Source organism: Scyliorhinus torazame, chromosome 20 (assembly GCF_047496885.1).
Source record: "Scyliorhinus torazame isolate Kashiwa2021f chromosome 20, sScyTor2.1, whole genome shotgun sequence".
Classification (NCBI taxonomy): domain Eukaryota; kingdom Metazoa; phylum Chordata; class Chondrichthyes; order Carcharhiniformes; family Scyliorhinidae; genus Scyliorhinus; species Scyliorhinus torazame.
Window position 1 is genome coordinate 61,499,467 of NC_092726.1, and position 7,235 is coordinate 61,506,701.

Below are 7,235 nucleotides of genomic sequence, written 5' to 3' on the forward strand. Positions count from 1 at the left end.
CCTTGCTGTTGTCTCTCAGTTAACCAGCCGGTCCAGACTGCTCCCACTGTCACTCTGTCAGTGCCCTTGCTGTTGTCTCTCAGTTACCCAGCCGCCCCAGACTACTCCCACTGTCACTCTTTCAGTGTCCTTGCTGTTGTCTCTCAGTTACCCAGCCGGTCCAGACTGCTCCCACTGTCACTCTGTCAGTGTCCTTGCTGTTGTCTCTCAGTTACCCATCCGGCTCAGACTGCTCCCACTGTCAGTCTGTCAGTGTCCTTGCTGTTGTCTCTCAGTTACCCAGCCGGCCCAGACAGCTCCCACTGTCACACTGTCAGTGTTCTTGCATGTTGTCTCTCAGTTAACCAGCCGGTCCAGACTGCTCCCACTGTCACTCTGTCAGTGCCCTTGCTGTTGTCTCTCAGTTACCCAGCCGCCCCAGACTACTCCCACTGTCACTCTGTCAGTGTCCTTGCTGTTGTCTCTCAGTTACCCAGCCGGCCCAGACTGCTCCCACTGTCACTCTGTCACTGTCCTTGCTGTTGTCTCTCAGTTACCCAGCCGGCCCAGACTGCTCCCACTGTCACTCTGTCACTGTCCATGCTGTTGTCTCTCAGTTGCCTAGACGGCCCAGACTATTCCCACTGTCACTCTGTCACTGTCCTTGCTGTAGTCTCTCAGTTACCCAGCCGGCCCAGACTGCTCCCACTGTCACTCTGTCAGTGTCTTTGCTGCTGTCTCTCTGTTACCCAGCAGGCCCAGACTGCCCCCACTGTCACTCTGTCAGTGTCCTTGCTGTTGTCTCTCAGTTACCCAGCCGGCCCAGACTGCTCCCACTGTCACTCTGTCACTGTCCTTGCTGTTGTCTCTCAGTTACCCAGCCGGACCAGACTGCTCCCACTGTCACTCTGTCACTGTCCTTGCTGTAGTCTCTCAGTTACCCAGCCGGCCCAGACTGCTCCCACTTTCACTCTGTCAGTGACCTTGCTGTTGTCCCTCAGTTACCCAGCCGGCCCAGACTGCTCCCACTGTCATTCTGTCACTGTCCTTGCTGTAGTCTCTCAGTTACCCAGCCGGCCCAGACTGCTCCCACTGTCACTCTGTCAGTGTCTTTGCTGCTGTCTCTCTGTTACCCAGCCGGCCCAGACTGCTCCCACTGTCACTCTGTCAGCGTCCTTGCTGTTGTCTCTCAGTTATCCAGCCGGCCCAGACTTCTCCCACTGTCACTCTGTCAGTGTCCTTGCTGTTGTTTCTCAGTTACCCATCCACCCAGACTGCTCCCACTGTCACTCTGTCAGTGTCCTTGCTGTTGTCTCTCAGTTACCCAGCCGGCCCAGACTGCTCCCACTGTCACTCTGTCACTGTCCTTGCTGTTGTCTCTAAGTTGCCCAGACGGCCCAGACTGTTCCCACTGTCACTCTGTCACTGTCCTTGCTGTAGTCTCTCAGTTACCCAGCCGGCCCAGACTGCTCCCACTGTCACTCTGTCAGTGTCTTTGCTGCTGTCTCTCTGTTACCCAGCCGGACCAGACTGCTCCCACTGTCACTCTGTCAGTGTCCTTGCTGTTGTCTCTCAGTTATCCAGCCGGCCCAGACTGCTCCCACTGTCACTCTGTCAGTGTCCTTGCTGTTGTCCCTCAGTTAACCAGCCGGCCCAGACTGCTCCCACTGTCACTCTGTCAGTGTCCTTGCTGTTGTCTCTCAGTTACCCAGCCGGCCCTGACTGCTCCCACTGTCACTCTGTCAGTGTCCTTGCTGTTGTCTCTCAGTTACCCAGCCGGCCCAGACTGCTCCCACTGTCACTCTGTCACTGCCCTTGCTGTTGTCTCTCAGTTACCCGGCCGGCCCAGACTGCTCTCACTGTCACTCTGTCCGAGTCCTTGCTGTTGTCCCTCAGTTACCCAGCCGGCCCCTACTGATCCCGCTGTCACTCTGTCACTGTCTTTGCTGTTGTCTCTCAGTTACCCAGCCGGCCCAGACTGCTCCCACTGTCACTCTGTCAGTGTCCTTGCTGTTGTCTCTCAGTTACCCAGCCGGCCCCTACTGCTCCCACTGTCACTCTGTCAGTGTCCTTGCTGTTGTCTCTCAGTTACCCAGCCGGGCCAAACGGATCCCACTGTCACTCTGTCACTGTCCTTGCTGTTGTCTCTCAGTTACCCAGCCGGCCCAGACTGCTCCCACTGTCAATCCTAAAGTGTCCTTGCTGTTGTTTCTCAGTTACCCAGCCGGTCCAGACTGCTCACACCACTGTCACTCTGTCAGTGTCGTTGCTGTTGTCTCAAAGTTACCCAGCCGGCCCAGACTGCTCCCACTGTCACTCTGTCAGCGTCCTTGCTGTTGTGTCTCAGTTAACCAGCCGGCCCAGACTGCTCCCACTGTCACTCTGTCAGTGTCCTTGCTGTTGTCTCTCAGTTACCCAGCCGGCCCAGACTGCTCCCACTGTCAATCTGTCAGTGTCCTTGCTGTTGTTTCTCAGTTACCCAGCCGGTCCAGACTGCTCACACCACTGTCACTCTGTCAGTGTCGTTGCTGTTGTCTCAAAGTTACCCAGCCGGCCCAGACTGCTCCCACTGTCACTCTGTCAGCGTCCTTGCTGTTGTCTCTCAGTTAACCAGCCGGCCCAGACTGCTCCCACTGTCACTCTGTCAGTGTCCTTGCTGTTGTCTCTCAGTTATCCAGACGGACCATGCTGCTCCCACTGTCACTCTGTCAGTGTCCTTGCTGTTGTTTCTCAGTTACCCAGCCGGTCCAGACTGCTCACACTGTCACTCTGTCAGTGTCCTTGCTGTTGTCTCTCAGTTACCCAGCCGGCCCAGGCTGCTCCCACTGTCACTCTGTCAGCGTCCTTGCTGTTGTGTCTCAGTTAACCAGCCGGCCCAGACTGCTCCCACTGTCACTCTGTCAGTGTCCTTGCTGTTGTCTCTCAGTTACCCAGCCGGCCCAGACTGCTCCCACTGTCAATCTGTCAGTGTCCTTGCTGTTGTTTCTCAGTTACCCAGCCGGTCCAGACTGCTCACACCACTGTCACTCTGTCAGTGTCGTTGCTGTTGTCTCAAAGTTACCCAGCCGGCCCAGACTGCTCCCACTGTCACTCTGTCAGCGTCCTTGCTGTTGTCTCTCAGTTAACCAGCCGGCCCAGACTGCTCCCACTGTCACTCTGTCAGTGTCCTTGCTGTTGTCTCTCAGTTATCCAGACGGACCATGCTGCTCCCACTGTCACTCTGTCAGTGTCCTTGCTGTTGTTTCTCAGTTACCCAGCCGGTCCAGACTGCTCACACTGTCACTCTGTCAGTGTCCTTGCTGTTGTCTCTCAGTTACCCAGCCGGCCCAGGCTGCTCCCACTGTCACTCTGTCAGGGTCGTTGCAGTTGTCTCAAAGTTACCCAGCAGCCCCAGACTGCTCCCACTGTCACTCTGTCAGCGTCCTTGCTGTTGTCTCTCAGTTAACCAGCCGTCTCAGACTGCTCCCACTGTCACTCTGTCAGTGTCCTTGCTGTTGTCTCTCAGTTACCCAGCCGGCCCAGGCTGCTCCCACTGTCACTCTGTCAGCGTCCTTGCTGTTGTCTCTCAGTTACCCAGCCGGCCCAGACTGCTCCCACTGTCACACTGTCAGTGTCCTTGCTGTTGTCTCTCAGTTAACCAGCCGGCCCAGACTGCTCCCACTGTCACTCTGTCAGCGTCCTTGCTGTTGTCTCTCAGTTACCCAGCCGGCCCAGACTGCTCTCACTGTCACTCTGTCAGTGTCCTTGCTGTTGTCTCTCAGTTACCCAGCCGGTCCAGACTGCTCCCACTGTCACTCTGTCAGTGCCCTTGCTGTTGTCTCTCAGTTACCCAGCCGCCCCAGACTACTACCACTGTCACTCTTTCAGTGTCCTTGCTGTTGTCTCTCAGTTACCCAGCCGGTCCAGACTGCTCCCACTGTCACTCTGTCAGTGTCCTTGCTGTTGTCTCTCAGTTACCCATCCGGCTCAGACTGCTCCCACTGTCTCTCTGTCACTGTCCTTGCTGTTGTCTCTCAGTTACCCAGCCGGCCCAGACTGCTCTCACTGTCACTCTGTCACTGTCCTTGCTGTTGTCTCTCAGTTACCCAGCCGGCCCAGACTGCTCCCACTGTCACTCTGTCAGTGTCCTTGCGGTTTTCTCTGAGTTACCCAGCCAGCCCAGACTGCTCCCACTGTCACTCTGTCAGTGTCCTTGCTGTTGTCTCTCAGTTACCCAGCCGGTCCAGACTGCTCTCACTGTCACTCTGTCAGAGTCCTTGCTGTTGTCCCTCAGTTACCCAGCCGGCCCCTACTGCTCCCGCTGTCACTCTGTCACTGTCTTTGCTGTTGTCTCTCAGTTACCCAGCCGGCCCAGACTGCTCCCACTGTCACTCTGTCAGTGTCCTTGCTGTTGTCTCTCAGTTACCCAGCCGGGCCAGACGGATCCCACTGTCACTCTGTCACTGTCCTTGCCGTTGTCTCTCAGTTACCCAGCCGGCCCAGACTGCTCCCACTGTCACTCTGTCAGTGCCCTTGCTGTTGTTTCTCAGTTAACCAGCCGGTCCAGACTGCTCACACCACTGTCACTCTGTCAGTGTCGTTGCTGTTGTCTCTCAGTTACCCGGCCGGCCCAGACTGCTCTCACTCTCACTCTGTCAGAGTCCTTGCTGTTGTCCCTCAGTTACCCAGCCGGCCCCTACTGCTCCCGCTGTCACTCTGTCAGTGTCCTTGCTGTTGTCTCTCAGTTACCCAGCCGGCCCAGACTGCTCCCGCTGTCACTCTGTCACTGTCCTTGCTGTTGTCTCTCAGTTACCCAGCCGGCCCAGACTGCTCTCACTGTCACTCTGTCAGTGTCCTTGCTGTTGTCTCTCAGTTACCCAGCCGGCCCCTACAGCTCCCACTGTCACTCTGTCAGTGTCCTTGCTGTTGTCTCTCAGTTACCCAGCCGGGCCAGACGGATCCCACTGTCACTCTGTCACTGTCCTTGCTGTTGTCTCTCAGTTACCCAGCCGGCCCAGACTGCTCCCACTGTCAATCTGTCAGTGTCCTTGCTGTTGTTTCTCAGTTACCCAGCCGGTCCAGACTGCTCACACCACTGTCACTCTGTCAGTGTCGTTGCTGTTGTCTCAAAGTTACCCAGCCGGCCCAGACTGCTCCCACTGTCACTCTGTCAGCGTCCTTGCTGTTGTCTCTCAGTTAACCAGCCGGCCCAGACTGCTCCCACTGTCACTCTGTCAGTGTCCTTGCTGTTGTCTCTCAGTTATCCAGACGGACCATGCTGCTCCCACTGTCACTCTGTCAGTGTCCTTGCTGTTGTTTCTCAGTTACCCAGCCGGTCCAGACTGCTCACACCACTGTCACTGTGTCAGTGTCGTTGCTGTTGCCTCAAAGTTACCCAGCAGCCCCAGACTGCTCCCACTGTCACTCTGTCAGCGTCCTTGCTGTTGTCTCTCAGTTAACCAGCCGGCCCAGACTGCTCCCACTGTCACTCTGTCAGCGTCCTTGCTGTTGTCTCTCAGTTACCCAGCCGGCCCAGACTGCTCTCACTGTCACTCTGTCAGTGTCCTTGCTGTTGTCTCTCAGTTACTCAGCCGGTCCAGACTGCTCTCACTGTCACTCTGTCAGTGCCCTTGCTGTTGTCTCTCAGTTACCCAGCCGCCCCAGACTACTCCCACTGTCATTCTTTCAGTGTCCTTGCTGTTGTCTCTCAGTTACCCAGCCGGTCCAGACTGCTCCCACTGTCACTCTGTCAGTGTCCTTGCTGTTGTCTCTCAGTTACCCATCCGGCGCAGACTGCTCCCACTGTCAGTCTGTCAGTGTCCTTGCTGTTGTCTCTCAGTTACCCAGCCGGCCCAGACTGCTCCCACTGTCACTCTGTCAGTGTTCTTGCATGATGTCTCTCAGTTACCCAGCCGGCCCAGACTGCTCTCTCTGTCACTCTGTCACTGTCCTTGCTGTTGTCTCTCAGTTACCCAGCCGGCCCAGACTGCTCCCACTGTCACTCTGTCAGTGTCCTTGCGGTTTTCTCTGAGTTACCCATCCACCCAGACTGCTCCCACTGTCACTCTGTCAGTGTCCTTGCTGTTGTCTCTCAGTTACTCAGCCGGCCCAGACTGCTCCCACTGTCACTCTGTCACTGTCCTTGCTGTTGTCTCTCAGTTACCCAGCCGGACCAGACTGCTCCCACTGTCACTCTGTCACTGTCCTTGCTGTAGTCTCTCAGTTACCCAGCCGGCCCAGACTGCTCCCACTTTCACTCTGTCAGTGACCTTGCTGTTGTCCCTCAGTTACCCAGCCGGCCCAGACTGCTCCCACTGTCACTCTGTCACTGTCCTTGCTGTAGTCTCTCAGTTACCCAGCCGGCCCAGACTGCTCCCACTGTCACTCTGTCAGTGTCTTTGCTGCTGTCTCTCTGTTACCCAGGCGGCCCAGACTGCTCCCACTGTCACTCTGTCAGTGTCCTTGCTGTTGTCTCTCAGTTATCCAACCGGCCCAGACTGCTCCCACTGTCACTCTGTCAGTGTCCTTGCTGTTGTCTCTCAGTTACCCAGCCGGCCCAGACTGCTCCCACTGTCACTCTGTCACTGTGCTTGCTGTTGTCTCTCAGTTACCCAGCCGGACCAGACTGCTCCCACTGTCACTCTGTCACTGTCCTTGCTGTAGTCTCTCAGTTACCCAGCCGGCCCAGACTGCTCCCACTTTCACTCTGTCAGTGACCTTGCTGTTGTCCCTCAGTTACCCAGCCGGCCCAGACTGCTCCCACTGTCACTCTGTCACTGTCCTTGCTGTAGTCTCTCAGTTACCCAGCCGGCCAAGACTGCTCCCACTGTCACTCTGTCAGTGTCTTTGCTGCTGTCTCTCTGTTACCCAGCCGGCCCAGACTGCTCCCACTGTCACTCTGTCATTGTCCTTGCTGTTGTCTCTCAGTTATCCAACCGGCCCAGACTGCTCCCACTGTCACTCTGTCAGTGTCCTTGCTGTTGTTTCTCAGTTACCCATCCACCCAGACTGCTCCCACTGTCACTCTGTCATTGTCCTTGCTGTTGTCTCTCAGTTACCCATCCACCCAGACTGCTCCCACTGTCACTCTGTCAGTGTCCTTGCTGTTGTCTCTCAGTTACCCAGCCGGCCCAGACTGCTCCCACTGTCACTCTGTCAGTGTCTTTGCTGCTGTCTCTCTGTTACCCAGCCGGCCCAGACTGCTCCCACTGTCACTCTGTCAGTGTCCTTGCTGTTGTCTCTCAGTTATCCAGCCGGCCCAGACTGCTCCCACTGTC